Source organism: Toxotes jaculatrix, chromosome 20, assembly GCF_017976425.1.
Source record: "Toxotes jaculatrix isolate fToxJac2 chromosome 20, fToxJac2.pri, whole genome shotgun sequence".
Lineage (NCBI taxonomy): Eukaryota > Metazoa > Chordata > Actinopteri > Toxotidae > Toxotes > Toxotes jaculatrix.
This window is the reverse complement of record NC_054413.1, coordinates 1,970,895-1,986,183: the sequence shown is the minus strand read 5'-3', so window position 1 is coordinate 1,986,183 and position 15,289 is coordinate 1,970,895. Positions and strand designations below refer to the sequence as shown.

General features: G+C 44.4%; 1 protein-coding gene across 2 annotated transcripts in view; it reads right to left on the bottom strand.

The window, feature by feature from the left end:
• The window catches only part of rnf152 (ring finger protein 152), a 34,913-nt gene that overhangs the window by 14,765 nt on the left and 4,859 nt on the right, over positions 1-15,289 (bottom strand). The gene's annotated exons all lie outside the window — the stretch shown is intronic.

Below are 15,289 nucleotides of genomic sequence, written 5' to 3'. Positions count from 1 at the left end.
ATTTGCCGTAAACTGCAGAGCCAAGAAGTGAGGCTGCCGGCTGCCGGGCCACCTGCTACTACACTTCTGAGTTTGAGAAATGGCCGTGATGTCTTCCATCGGCTGTTTTCACACCCTCCCCTCCCTCTCCCCCTCCCCCTCCCTCTCGCCTTCTCCCTGCTCATCTCTTTTAGCGAGATAGACAGCGCCGAGGCTGAGGACACATTTGACGCTCAGCCAAGGAGAGGAATATTTCACCGAGACTGATGTCAGCGTGGACACCTCCGGCTGGTGAAAACGCAAACGGGTCGATACACTGATTGGCATGTAGCTCCCGAGTCACGGGTCAGGTCTTCCTCTGACAAATCCATCAGGACGGACCACATACTGATACTGTAGGCGCCGGCTGTCAGCCTCATGCTAATGCACATTTCTGCAGCGGTAACCTCACAGCCTTTGTGCTGCCACCTGCCTGATTAAAGCTGGATCTTAGACGTGGATTTCTTTTTTTTTTTTTTTTAATAGAAAATCCTATCAAACAAAATGAATACAAAGATGGCAATCAGTTTATTGATCAGTCAGTCTGTCAGTCAGTCTTTAGTGCAGAGTAAAATATCTTACAATGATTAGCTGATGAATCCAGATTCTTCCAGCTTCTCAAAGGTCATCAGCTGCAGCCGTAATATCATTCAACAGCAAATTCAGAATCTCTTACTCACCTAAACTAACTGGTATCAGTTACAGTTAAGTTACTCATGAAGAACTGATCAACAGTTCAGTCTCGAGGTACAAAATCCCATATGCTCATGCAAACTGCTCCCTGTGTGTGTGTGTTTAGAAAAAGGTTCCAACACAAACCGTATGAGAAAAGAAAAACCTTGTTCGTAATGTGACGGCAAAGAACTGGGTAAAACCATCCAGAGCTGACGTCTGAGAGACTGGAATCTGTCTGTCTGTGGTCCAGGAAAAAGACAAGGAGCTGTAGGTGTGAATGCATGATAATTCTCACCATATGCTCTCAGCTTCTGCACACATCAACAAACAGTCCAACACAACAAGCCTCTGCTCTCTCTCCAGAGGGAACTGAAGGGAAAACACCCGGGCGGTTGTGAAATAAGAGCCCCGTCCTCAGTGATGTATGGGGACAGTAAATCAGCTCTGCAAGCTCTTTATGAAGAAAAACAAACACACAGCTCTCTGGCTTGCTAATTCCCACTTTAAGGACAGCTTTCAAGAGTTTCTCTTCCAGTCATCCTCCACAAAACGTCCCTGGATGGTGCCAAATAAACAGGCTTTGATTTTCCTACATGCCTTATCCCTGCCTGGCAAGCTCGCCGTCTTTAAAGGGAGCACGGCGTTGGCGCGTCTGACAGCTGAGCGGGACCCTGTGATGCCGGTAACGACATGAGGGACGACGACAGAAGCTGCTACATCAAAGCCCCGCAACTCTCTCACACAGATATACATATACGGGAAAATTTGCAGCAGATTACCGAGGCAAGTTATTCATCAGGACTTCCATGAGTTAGGTTACAAGTCAGAAGATATATACACACAGAGTTCAGCTCTGAAACAACTCCCGCTGCTCGTTTATACATGAAGGAGAAAAAGAGTGCACCTCTCAGCATCCTATCGACACTCACTTAAGATAATGGGCCCTGTTGGGGAGGATATAGATTGGAAAATGAATCTCAGTGTGTATCTCAGTGTGTATGTAGGCAGAGGCAGATACAGGCCTTTTGAAAGGGACTCTACAGTAACCATGGTGGCAATTTGTCAGGATTAAAGCTGTGTGTGTGTGTGTGTGTCGCAGGGTCAGGTGTTCATTACACCGAGGCTGTCGGGGAATCGCTGCACTCATCTGTGAACACACCGAGGTCATCAGAGGCTTTGATCCTGCGCTCGTGCACAGACTCATGGGCAGATACGACTGTGGCTGCACTGTTTTCATTGTCTGTTTGAATCATTTGGTCTAAAAAAAAAAATAAATAAATAAAAATCAGTCCAAAATCCAGAGACAGTCGATTTCAAGTGATATAAAACAAAGAATAGCAGCATTGTGAGGGACCGGTGGCGGGAAAGAGGAAAAAAAAAACGAAATCAAAGAAGAAACAGAGAGTTTGTTCTGATTTCCACACGAGCTGAACGATGCCCTTCGACCCGCACAGACATCACACACACCGTCACTGACGAACCTGTGATTACCTCCCTCTCCATCTCCAGCACTGCACCTCTCTCCTCTCTCTTGTGGAATACAAGAGCCCTGCAGCAGAGAGAGCTCGAAAACAGACAAATGTCAAACATAAAACACACAGGCGCACACTGTACATAGACGGCGGACACGCCTGACCTTCAGCAGCGTCTCCCGAGGCCAAACATGTGAAAGGCTACCTGTGTTCGAGCAAACATCCCCGACGGCCCCTCTGAACATGCTTTCAAGCCACCTCTAATGAAAGTGGTTCAGCCTCACAATGCTGCCTCTCAGAGCTGATTCTGCTTCATGAACACAGCGGATAGAAAGAAGCCCGAGGAAAAAAAAAAACAGAGAGCGCCGGGACAAAGCCCTCAGACCTGCAGCTGACAGTGAGAGCTGTCATCACAGTGGTCGACAACACGTAGGCACCTCAGTCTGAGCACAGACCGAGCGACACGCCGTCCGTCTGCCTGCAGAGGTTAGGAAACATGTTGATATTATGCAAATAGATTTTCCAGCACTTCCTCCTACACACTGTGACACAAAGCCATTGTGTCGGATAAATTCAGTGCAGCGGCTGTTACAGAATCTTAGCACAGACCAAAGAGAGCCGTGAGAATCAGTTCCTCCAATCTGTCACTGCACAGTCAGGTCAAAAGCACATAAAACATATATATTCAGATAAATGGGGCTGTTACTGTGAACATTTTCACATGTGAAATGCAGATGAACAAGAACTTTACCTAAATAAAATGGTGTAGTTGTAAAATATTGTCTGATGGTAAAAAATTGCTGCAGTACTTTTACTCAAAGTGGACTTTGTGGCTCATATTTCAAATTTCCATTGATATAAAGTGAATGAGAAAGATCCCCAACTTTCTATGACACATAAGGTTCATTAAATACACTATTTACACAATAACCGACGACTTAATCTACCAATTCCCTGCTTCTGATGAGAGTCTCTGTGATGATTCTGTAACTTACTGTTCTAACAATCGGATATTAAGCCTTACAGAGGGGTATGTTTGGTGGTCTGTCGGGCTGATTGACAGCTGTCTCAGTCGATCACCCTCAGCTACAGCGGTTGCCATTTATTCGTCCCAGTTCGGCTCCAAATTTTGAGTTTCCGCCTGAAGCAGCTGACAAAATGTTGCTGAGTGTAAACTCACACTCCCGCCTTCAAACGGTCCTTTCAGAGGCCTGGAGGCGACGTCACGGACATCGAACCCATCTTTTTCTGCAGTTGATGCCACAAAGCCCGATGGTTACAGTTAGTGACTGAGGGACTGACACTGAAGGTGGTTTACAGGTATATTATATCATCTTCTACATCAGTCCACTGGAGAGGTCACATTAATAACCATGAGTAAAGCCGTTCATTACAGCGTATACACTTAATAAATGCTGCCTCACCACAGAGCGGTGCCATCATTTCTAACAGCTGCCCGAGAAACAGCAGACTCGACAGCGTTTTGGTTTTGCTGCGTCTTTCCGTCACATGTCCACATCCCACTCTGTTCGCTGACAGCAGCACAGGTGTGGATGGACTCCGGCGAGCGAGATGAGCTGCGGTAACACCTGGTGAAGCATTCTGCACGGTAACCTAAATGTTAATGACTTGAGCAGTTGGTGGGAAAATTGACGGGATAACAAGCTCTGATGGGGCCCGCGGAGTTAATCAATGCCAGTGACATCCAGTGAGGTGGTCGTAAAGGAGGAGACAAACACACGAGGACGCAGTCAATGGGACCCAGAGCACAGTCAATGAAGAGCACAATGCAAACTCAGCAAGTGAGAGCTGAACACCCTCCAGCAACAGTGGGAAAAAAAAAAACGTGTAGGTTTACAGGGTCGATGTTGAATGAAATGCACCGACTCCGCCTGTGCAAGTGGAGATTCACAGCAGGAGCGTGGAGGAGCGCTGGCGTGCTACAGAGGTCATAAATCAGCCGCTTGGCATCATGGGTCGTCCGTCAGGCAGCAGAGTCGTACTGCAGGCACGTTTCAATCAACAGGCCGACAGACAAGCTGACAACACGGCCCACAGGAAAATAAATAAATAAATAAATAAAAAATACGAAGGCGCCCAAGGACTACGACCAGCCCGACTGAGATATGAGACACGGCAGAGGGACGTATATCAAGCTTTAAAGAGGAGGACAGACGAGACAATGAATAAACCTCTGAAAAGAGAAACAACATGCAAATCAACCCTTCAAATAGAGGATATGGGTCATATATCTCCAGAGCTGATAATCATGGCAGCTTTAACATGCTGTCACATATACAGTACAGTACAGAGGCACATGGACAGACTCATGAATATCCTCTCAGGCAGAACCTTCATCTCTCTTCTTTTCAGCTTATCAGTCCCCTCAAAAAGCCCTTTACTCCCTCTGCCTGAACTCTGATACAGCAGCCGCCTCAAAGTGCCTTTTATCGTGTGGTCAGATCTGATCACAGCAGGAAAACGAACACGGTTTTACTAACACAGGATTATCAGGAAAAAAAAGACCGAAGCAAATACAAGAAATACGGCTGAAAACTGAACAATGCTGCTGTTACATGTTTAGTTCAGCAAAAAGCAAAAGTAAAGTTAACTTTTCAATTCTAAAAAATCTGTGATCAAGAATTTTCTGAGTAGAAAAAAGTAACTTTAACAAACGAGACGATTTCGTGTCGAAACAAAATCCTGCTCATCTGCACAGGTGTTAAACTGAGAGTTAAGGTGAGCACAGAGTGAAAACAGCCTTCTGCTGTCATTGTCTGCACATACTGTGAGTCATTCTGCACAGTGAAGCTCAAACACCCCAGTAACAATAAGCAAGACACATTTTCCAAGAGAAAAGGAAATGACTTTAAACCAGGAAAAAAAAAAAGAAATTCGGTCCAACTCTAGGACAGTTTCCTGTGGGTGAACAAGTCCAAACAGACGCCAGAATTTAATTCCAACAAACAGAACAAATCTACAAATCAATCTCAATTAGTGAAGGCTGGAAGCATCTTTCCTTCTGCAGGCCTGGTCTGGGATTTATTTGGATCTAATGGGCATAATTATACATGAAATGCCCGCCTGGTCCGGCATTAAGTAAACACAGCCGCAGGAGATGCAAAGACTCATGCTGGGGACGAGTGTGGACATCCATAAGATGGAATCTCATAAAATCCTGCATTTGGGATTTCAAAAATAGCAAAAGTGCACACAGAGCCAAAAAGATGTGCTCAGTTCCTTGTAGAGATCAAGAAAAATTTGTCAATAACAATTAGAGATTCTGTGATTACAAAACCTCAAGCTCACAAAATGAAAACTCCACCTGCCCCCGGTTACCCAGTTATCCCCTGTTCTCCACCACTGTTTTTTTTTTTGGTTTTGTTGCCAAAAAAAAAAAAAAAAAGATTTATTTTCCAAGAAAACAAGGGGAGGGAAGTAAGAAGCGGGTCTGTTTGATGTGGCAGCCAGCTCGTGCTTTGGCTCAGGCCACCCGAGGTGTGGACAGATTATCATCGGCTGTCTGGGAGGAAACAGAGCTGTGGGATCGGTCCCCGGCCCGCCGAGGTTAGGCCTCTGGATGCAGATAAAGCTTTCGTTTTTATCAAACACCTCACAGAGAAAACCGATCCCAAACGCTGCTGTGTGGCGGAGAGGGACTGTCAGACTTAACGCAGCAACATGGTTAAACTGTAAGGGAAGTAATGGCAGCAATTTCAGAAGGCAGCTAAGGAACATTGGGCTTTTCTTTGAATAATCAAATTGCCCTGGTGAGAATCAGGAAGCTGTGTGATTATAATCCCAGGGCTTTATAACAGAAACTGAGTTCATGTTTCAAAATGCTATATTTCCATTTTAAGGAAGGAATAAGTCAAATTTAAATACAGGGAATTCAGACTTTAGAAGGTGTTATCATCTTTTAAACCTAAACTTCACATGGCAGCTACAGACTCAACACTCATACGCAGAAATCCTGCAAGATGACGTCAAGTAAAAGTGAACGCAGCACGCTCGCGTTTGCCGTCGTGTCCAAACCATGAGGCTTTAAACCAAAGGAACCCACAGAAGCAACACGCTCGCTGCCGGTGAGTCCAGTTTTCTCTGGACGGAGACGTTCACAACTCTCTAACTCCAATTCGTCCTATCCAGACACAGATGACAGGTTATATACCAGCTGTAAATGATATATAAATGTCAAAATATCCAAATAAGAGTCTCACTGGGAAGAAAACTCCTCGTTTCTTGGAGAATTCAGCAGCCGGTCCAGGTGAACTTCTCCTCCACAGAGTGGATAAACAGCACCTGGTGCGAAGTGCTGAATGTAAATCTAACCCACTGAGGGAACAGCTAGCTCGACAAAGATATCAATATGGACACCTGTGGGCCCCTCCTGTTGCCATGACCACCAGCAACAGCAGCAGCAGCAGCAGCAGAGTCACTGTGACGCTATCGTCACCGGCTGCCGGCGGGAATCAGCGCTTCCTAAACAAATTAGCCCGGAGAAAACTGCTGAGGCCCGAGCCCTTTAATTACATCAACCTGAAACCAAATTACAGGCCGACTCTGCTGCATGTAATAACTAATGTACATCAAACAAGACTCACTCTGCTCCTCCTCCTCCTCCTCCTCTTCCTCCTGTCCCACTCCATCATCAGTTTGGAACATTTATATCGGGGTATTCATTCCCAGGAGAGACAGAGAGAAATGTCAAGGCAAGGGAGACATGGCTTACCCTCCCTCCCTGCCCTTTTCCCTTCTCGTTCCATCACTCCCTCCATTCTTTCTGCTCCCCGTTCCCCATCCTCATTCATTCTCCGCCACTCTGTCTCTTTCTCTTTTTATCCTGTCATCTACATTGTGAGGAGCGTGTGCGGCTCCTCTGAGCCTCGGCTGTGTAAGCAGAGCAGGCGAGATGAGAAGCAGAGGTGCTGTTCTCAGAATAGTGAAGCACGATAGCTGAGGAGGTTTCAGCTGGATGTGATTTAAAATTCCGCCACCGATGGAGCAAACTCAGACACACTGAAATGAAAGTTTAAAAAAAAAAAAAAAAAAGTTAGGTTTCAATTTAAGTTATCTCCCATAAAGTATGGATGGAAGAATTTTGTGCTGAAAAACTTGGTTGAGTAATTGATTAGTTCAGAGGTTCCCAACATGAGGGTTGCAAAAGGAAGGAGGTCATGAGAAGGAAAAAAAAAACAGGAAATAATGAATTAACATCTTCTCATCATCTAAAATCATCTTCTATTAAATCAATTCATTGTTTTAAGTCATATTTCAAGCAAAAATGTCAAAATTCTCCAGTTGCAGCTTCTCACACGTGAGAATTTGCTGCTTTTTTCTTCTTATATGACACTAAAACGAATATCTTTGGATTTTTGGACAGTTTCATACGTTTAGTCAACGATGAGTCAGTTTAATGAGTGTTTCATAGTTTTACCTCTAAAACCAGCTTCCCAAATGGAAAAGATGAATCCGTTACTCAAAAAACGACACTCTAGAATTGTTCCTGTGGTAAAATATCCACCAGTTAGGCGACAATCAGGCAAAGATTTATTCCAAAATGAATATATGGAAGTGTTTTCCACAACATGTGCCACTGCATAACCATGGAGCTCTTATCAGTTCATTATAAAAACATTACAGTCAGACTCCACATCCTCCTGCTTACCTTTTAGAAAGGCAGGTAACGGCAACGGTGACAACACCTTGTGAAGAAAAGTCATATTGTTTATCTTCAGTTACAAATTAAATTCAATTACAGCAGCATTCAGGCACTAAGGCAATTAATTACTGAATTATACCATGCTGGTGCGCAATGAATGCAATAGGCCCTTGGGGCTTTTTTCTCATTACCAGGTACACACTGTCCTACACAGGAAAAGCAGGGGAGGCTTTTAATAACATTTAGGATTCAGATTAAACTGTTGTATGCAGCCAAAACTCCGGCTTCCAGGGTTTCGGCTCCAAAGTAGGATCAATTTACAATCCAATTAATTCAAACTGTGTGGAAACATGCTCACAAGGAGGAAAACAATCAGCTGTCCCATTAAGACAAAGACAAACATGGGTCTGGAGCAGAAAGAGGAGCTACACCTGATGTGTCTGACGTGCCTCCTTTGACGATTCAGTGTATCACAGGAGCAACAAAAAGGAGGATTTAACAGGAATTAAAATCTTCCACTGCTTAAACGCTTTGCTGTGACTATTCGTTGCGTTTAAAAGCCACAGAGGGGGCTGATGCTGATGCCCCAAATACAACGTTTGCTTTGCTTGTTAAAATAAGGTGGAATTATCCCTGCTCACCAAACATCGCCGCAGCGATTTCCTCTGTTTGCTTCTCATTTTGAATAAAACTAAACATTGTACAGACAGCACAAACACAAACGTGGGCACAGACATATGAACTCAACTGAAAGGTCGAGGAAAAGATAAGCAACAAAACAAAATATCACCTAAACTCCGTCTGATTTGTGTATGTGTGCTGAAGTGTGTGTGTGTGTGTGTGTGTCAGTTCCCGCTGCACCACATGTGACCATCAACCTCCCCGCTGGCAAGGTGTAGGGCAAAGCCGGCTGCTATGGAGATACACAGACACCGAGACGCCTGACGTAGCAGAGGGGGAAGCGGCCTGGCCCAGTTTGTCATTCTGTTTGTCTGCTGATTCAGACTTCCAAACAGGTACAGCAGAGAGAGAAGGAGGGGGGTGGAGTCAGTGAAGCGCTTCTCTGTGGCAGTAAAGACACATTAGAGGCCCAGCGGAGGATTTGTGCAGGATGGAGTAAATGGGAAGCTGCTGCAGACTCCCTGGTGGCCAGGATGTTATGAGGACGTGTGTTTTACTGCTCCACTAAATTACCTCACAGATTCTCCCTTTTCTCTGTATCATAGAAAATCATTCTCAGAGACCGGCTTACCTTAAAAAAAAAAAAAAAAAAGCATTCTCCTGCGAGATATGTGACAGACTAGTCTATCGGTATCAAAGGCAATCACACATGTGACATCTAATTCCAACAACCTGTCTCAGCACTGTGTCGTTTCTGGATGGAAATGAAAGAAATGAAAAATATTCATCCCTCCACCCCCACCATCCAGGACTTGTTTTATGCCCAACAATGATCTGTGGATCGGCTGCCAAGCACATAAATTTGGCTGTGAGGACGGGCTCCCTGGCAGCGCTGAGCAGAGGTAAATCTGAAGACAGTACGTCTTTATTATGGTGTGAATGGATGGAGCGACAGAGGGGCACAGAAGGATCTGATTCAAGATGTGGAGCGATGGACAAAAGGATAAAGGATGGAGAGGAAATGCATCAAGTTTTCCACCTGGGCCAAACAATCGCTCGTTGTAAAATGTCATCGACAGATGTTTCAGTCACTGAAAAGTGATGTGAATGTTTGCATCCCTCAAAAGTTAAACTTATAAATACGACCAAAAGTTACCACGAGAGGAGCAGCCAAAAAAAAAGGTTTGAATTAATGAAGGATTTATGGGTTCTGTGGTTCTCGCTCGTGGTTCTGAGGGACAACAGGAGCACTGTCCTCTCAGTCTGAAGGTCGGCAACACCTGATCAGCTGAAATGAGCTACTCCAGCTAATTCAGGGGTTCGCTGAAGCGATCAGTCCATATGTAGCTGTAGATATTTGACTCTGGACCAAAGTGTTGGACTGACGGGTTTAGTGTTGTGCCTCTAGCGTAGTTAAAAATCAAATGAACTCCCCTGCTGCTCATCTGCCTTTGAGCCTCACGCTGCCTTGCTTTTATCTGCCCTCCCTCTCAACTTCCCTTGATCACTCATCTCTCTCCTCTCCTTTATCTCTCCCTCCTCATTGGAGCTCATTGCCAAGGTTTCATCAAGCCACGTCCCTTTAGGGGTTGTGTCCTTGTGTGCCCGCAAAAGAGGGGGGAACAAAAAAAAAAAAAAAAAAAGAACAAACACAATCTCAATCACAGCAGGCGTGTGTTGTGACTCCTCTACCCTACAGACACAACACAGCACGCAGCCTTTTCCACAGAACGTCCCCAGACAAGCTCCGCCAGGTTCAAAAGGGGAGGTCACCCTGAAAAAAAGAAATTTTAACAAAGACCTTCCCCTCCCGGGGTAACAACCATATTAACAACTCTGCTCCCGGGCCCCTGCCTGCCAGGACCTGAGACAGGAAAAAACCCACTACACCAAGCTAAATCAAGCCACCACTGCACACCGATTTTTATGAGGTGAAATACATTTCAAATTCAAGTCTCCGAGTCAAATCTGAAAGTAAAATTAGACGCCTGTGGCCAGTAAGCGTGGACAGAGGCAGGGAGATATCTGCTTACCTGGCCGGTGAAAAACAGGACACACAAAACAGATTGAGGTTTTATTTTTCAAATAAATAAATAAATAAATGTTTCACAGCCTCTGTAAAACCCATTAAGTCACCATATGCTGCCTGTGTTGGTTTTCCTTTTTTTTTCACGATGCTCTCAAGAACAGTGTTTGTCAGAGATTGTGTCATGTCCCTGTAATAAATAATGAAGGCATGTGCGAGCCGGCGAGGCAGACAGCCCCAGATGTTGGAATAAAGGAAAAGTGGGTCAGGTGTCTAGCTGATGCTAACCACACCGCGTGAGCAGACGGCGCAGAGTGTTCGGCCTGATCAGAGAAAGGCGGTCAAAGAACGAATGGTCGTAATTTGTCACGCTTTAATCTATATGTAAAACTGGTCACCTGACGGACACTGGTTCCACCTGAGGCGAGTTCAGATCATGATGAGTCTATCGACTTCACTTCATCGTCTGTTTTATTAAAGGTCAGGAGGTCAGGTGCACACTCGTGTCACCTGTGTTGCGTTGTAAATGACTCCCAGGGGTCGTGTGTAGCTCTGTCAATACATCATTCGCTGTGCTGGAGGGCGGGTTACGCACTGTGGACCTTCACAGCTACACAGGCTCATCCATCGAAAACACTACACATCCATCACCCTCCATATCTGCCTCAGATGTGATCCACCCCCCCCCCACAAAACCCTCCACCCTGGTCCAGCATCCCATTGGCATCTGATCAAAAGTGACACGTAAACACTCCTCCAGTCGGCCCTGGGCCTTCATGTTAATCCCGGTGTTTACGACGTGCATCTCGCTCTTCCATCGTAAATCGACCATAAACGAATCTGCTCATCAATCATATCTGGATCGTTTGAGGAATCATGAACCAACCCCTTGTCAAATTTTTAAAAAAAAACAATTATCAAAGTTAAAGAGTCTCTTCTGATCTTTGCTCGCTCATAAAACCCAGTTACACACGAGGCTTGCGAACAAAAAAAAAAAACATTAACGCCTCTGAAAGGCTCATACGACAGGTCTGAGGCTTCGTGATCAGTATTCTAAGCATGACCACCATAACATGTACACTGTCTATGATTTGTCTTGCACTGGTGGCTTTCTCACACAACATTCACTGCCTCTATGTTTTATAAACACTGCAGTGAATTATTTGTAGATAATTCCACTGCACCTGAGCCTTGGACCTGAGCCTTCTGTATTCTATTTTCACACATACTGAGGCAAAAAAAAAACAAAAAACTACCTGTTAAAAAATAATTTGAATTTTAAAAGTGCAAGTTATTGTGAATTATTTATATGGAATTAGTCTGCTTAAGCCTGATTTAAAATAAAATATTCAAGATCACAGTCAACAGTTTTAAATTTCAGGACAGATTTTATAATATTCTCTTTTGTGCTTCAGACGACGACGAAGTTGGTGCTGAAACTTCAGTCCACACGTGTTCGCTTAATCTTTACTGTCTAAATTGGATCTTTCCGTTATGTTAAAAGGAATTTAGTCCTGCTTGTTTGTGGTGCTGCTTCCTCGTGCAGCTGTGTTTTGAGGGAGCCATGATGGCAGCACACAATGACGTAATCACCAATAATGTGCCACATGCAGCTGGCACGTCCACAAACCGTACTGATTTCAAGGGGGCCTGCAGCAAGGTCTTTTTATGTAATTGCGCACTCACGCAATAATAAGTCCTTTACTCAGTGTCTTTCCTCATGAGCACGAATCCAACAAATGCAACAGTCTGGCATGTCATGAGAGGAAAACCACAGGTGGACCTAATGATGTTCATCACGGCACCACATCTGGGGCCTTGGTTTTGTGCACGCAGGTTCACTGGCACGACTTACCGATGCACTTCACTGCAACCGAGGCATCGTCAGTGCAAAGCAGCAACACAATCAGTCGCTTTTCAAGCAAAAATGTTGAATATTCTCTGGTTCCTGATTCTAAAATGCAAGGATTTGCTTTGTTTTTCTTGTTATATATGACAGTAAATGAAATATCTTTGGGTTTTGGACTGTTGTTTTATGTGTAAACTGCTGTATCCACGGATTTCATCCAGTCTATATTCTGTCTGCGTCATGTACTGAGCGAAATCCCCTGAGCAGACCCAACTTTCCTTCTTCTCGTGGACTTAATGGATTGTGAAAGCAAGGTAAATGATTTTCCTCTGACAACAGAGGATGCATTAGCCTTCACCATTCGTCACCGTTTACAATCCGCCCTGCAAACGGAAACAACAGCATCTATCATCAGAGGAGACACCCACAAAACAACGGGAACACCAGGGAGACGATGACTGATTCAAATTGGATGCGTTTCAGGAATCCCAAGCCAGATGCCACAGGTTCACGGCTTTCCCTCCCAAAAAGAGCACTAAGTACTATCACATAGGATAAATAGACGAGTCAGCGGGTGTATCAGTATGCCTGTACGTATGCACGCAAGCCATTTTAGATAGAGCGGCTAAACAAATCGAGTGTCAGGAAGCAGGAAAGAGAAACACAGCAGTATCAGCTCACAAGCCTGCTGCAGACAAATCCTACAAACACAATGATAACTGCATTAAATAAGACGTCTACTGATGTGTGCAATTCTCTGAATGCGTCTCCATTTGTGGGATAACCTTGGAGGTCCAGCTCTGCGAGTTACTGCCACCTTAACCCTCATCCGCTTCTCATCTCTTCCTCTTCTCTCCTGTTTCCTTTTTTTTTTTTATGGCAAATTAAATTTAGCCAAGCAATGCAGCGCTGTATTTCAGTCTGCCCATTCACCCTCTCCTTCTGCTGAAATTCTTTATTCTTCTCTTCTACCCCCACTGGCAGATACGGAGACCTGCACCTCATTACAGAAGGTCAACGCTGGCACCCCATCAATTGTCAGGAAGCTCTCAAAAAGAGCTTGAAATTGAATCATCACCAACAGCTCTCTCCGAGGGGATCATGTGACAAACATTATGAATAAAAATGCACAGATGCAGAGCGATGAGGAGAGGGAGGGGAGGCGGAGGCCACGGTGAAGAGCTCATCATGAGATCGGAACAGTCAGAGGCAACGCGGGTGTTTGTCACCAGTAAGAGCTGAAAAATGCATTGATAGAAACTGAGATGACTCCCTTTTTATAGACAAAATTAACATCAAATTGGTTTTGAAATGTACTATGAATCACTTTTCTAGTATACAGTGTTTTGTTATTGAAATTTAGTATGTTGGAGATACATTAGAAATGTTCTTCCAGTCCAGAACGTTCTCTAAAGAAAACACAGAACATGTCAGAGCAGATCCACGTCTGCCACAACAGAAATAAATAAGCATGCACTTTAATGTTGACTTCTCAAATTTCTATTGCCTCAAGTTTATTTTTTCATATCATGCGACCCAAAATGTCTGTTTGGAAATGAACATAAAGATGAGTCAATCTTCCTGTGTTTGTAATGAAAAAAAAAACAGAAGTTGTGTTTTTCTTGAGTTTTACCTCTTAGCATCTTGGGGCCATGTTGGAAATGGGTGTTTTTACTTTAGCATGTTATCCATAAATATCATCATATCAGTGTTGTTCCCTCCAAAAACATCACATCTGAGTAAAACAGACTAAAACGAAACATTTGGTTCATCTTGCTAGAAAATGAACCAGTTGAGACTCTCCATAAAATTCCGGCCTCAGAGACCAAACACAGAGTCCTCTGTTCATACTGAGTGTGAAACAGGTGGAGTAAAAGTGTCGAATGGACCAGAGCCAACACTCTGGTCTGTCTGGGCTGCCACCGGCATGGCGCTGTGCTGAGCCAGCTTATTTGTTTTCTTAGCGTCTGCACAGGTAGCACAGAAGTAAACAAACTGTCCTTTTTGTGGTTCTCATATCTGTCTGAACAAGCGTTTCAGTGTTTCCTGTCACTTCCTGTTTTGAGTTTCTGAACCAGACCACTTCCTCCACTGAACCTTATCTTTACACAGATAGAAACACACGCTGGAGACGGTAGTTGAGAAATTAAAAAAAAAAGCGATCGAAAACAGCGATGAGGACGTGGAGACGCCGATGAACTGAAGCAGCTGCAAAATATGTCCCTGCAGCATCAGGACAGCAGAGACCTTTGTCCTGCACTGAAAAACCACCCAAAAGCTACATTAGACAAGAGCATTTCCCACCTCCTCTGATGAGCCGCCATTTATAAAGATATGATATGATTTATTAACAACTAATAAAGCTATTTATTATAACTTAAACCCCATTAATAAATAGTGCCTTTTCAGAAAGTGGTATCTAAACATTGCATGAAAAATTCTGAAGAGCCAGAGTGAACAAAAACAAAAAGATAACATTCTGAACTCAGGCAGAGGGGAAAAAAAAACTAAATGAAAATGGTAAAACTCCTGACACAAATTACTCAGGATCCTGTAAAGGCTGCTTTCTCCCAGCAGATGGGAACCAATTAGCCACCTGACTCCCAGAAAACACTTGGGCAGTCGTGTGGAGCCAAGATGCAAATGAAGCCGAGGGAAAGGTGGAAGCGAACCTGCCAACGTCTTGGGAGACGAGAAATTAATGAAGGAGACAGCGAAGGTGCAGTTTCGGAAAATGGAAGGAGAATAAAGTGGGAAATGATGTATGGAGGGCACGCAGCGCTGGACCGAAAGTCTCCGCAGAGGTTACAGAGACAACGAGCGGAGGGCAAAAATATCTGCTGATGGAGAACGTCGTCTTAATCCTGCAGGCGGCGAATCCTCCATCAGCCGACATCAACACCAGCTCGACATATTCAATTTGAGGCTAACACGGAATCATTGATCTAGTTAATGAACATCTTGTC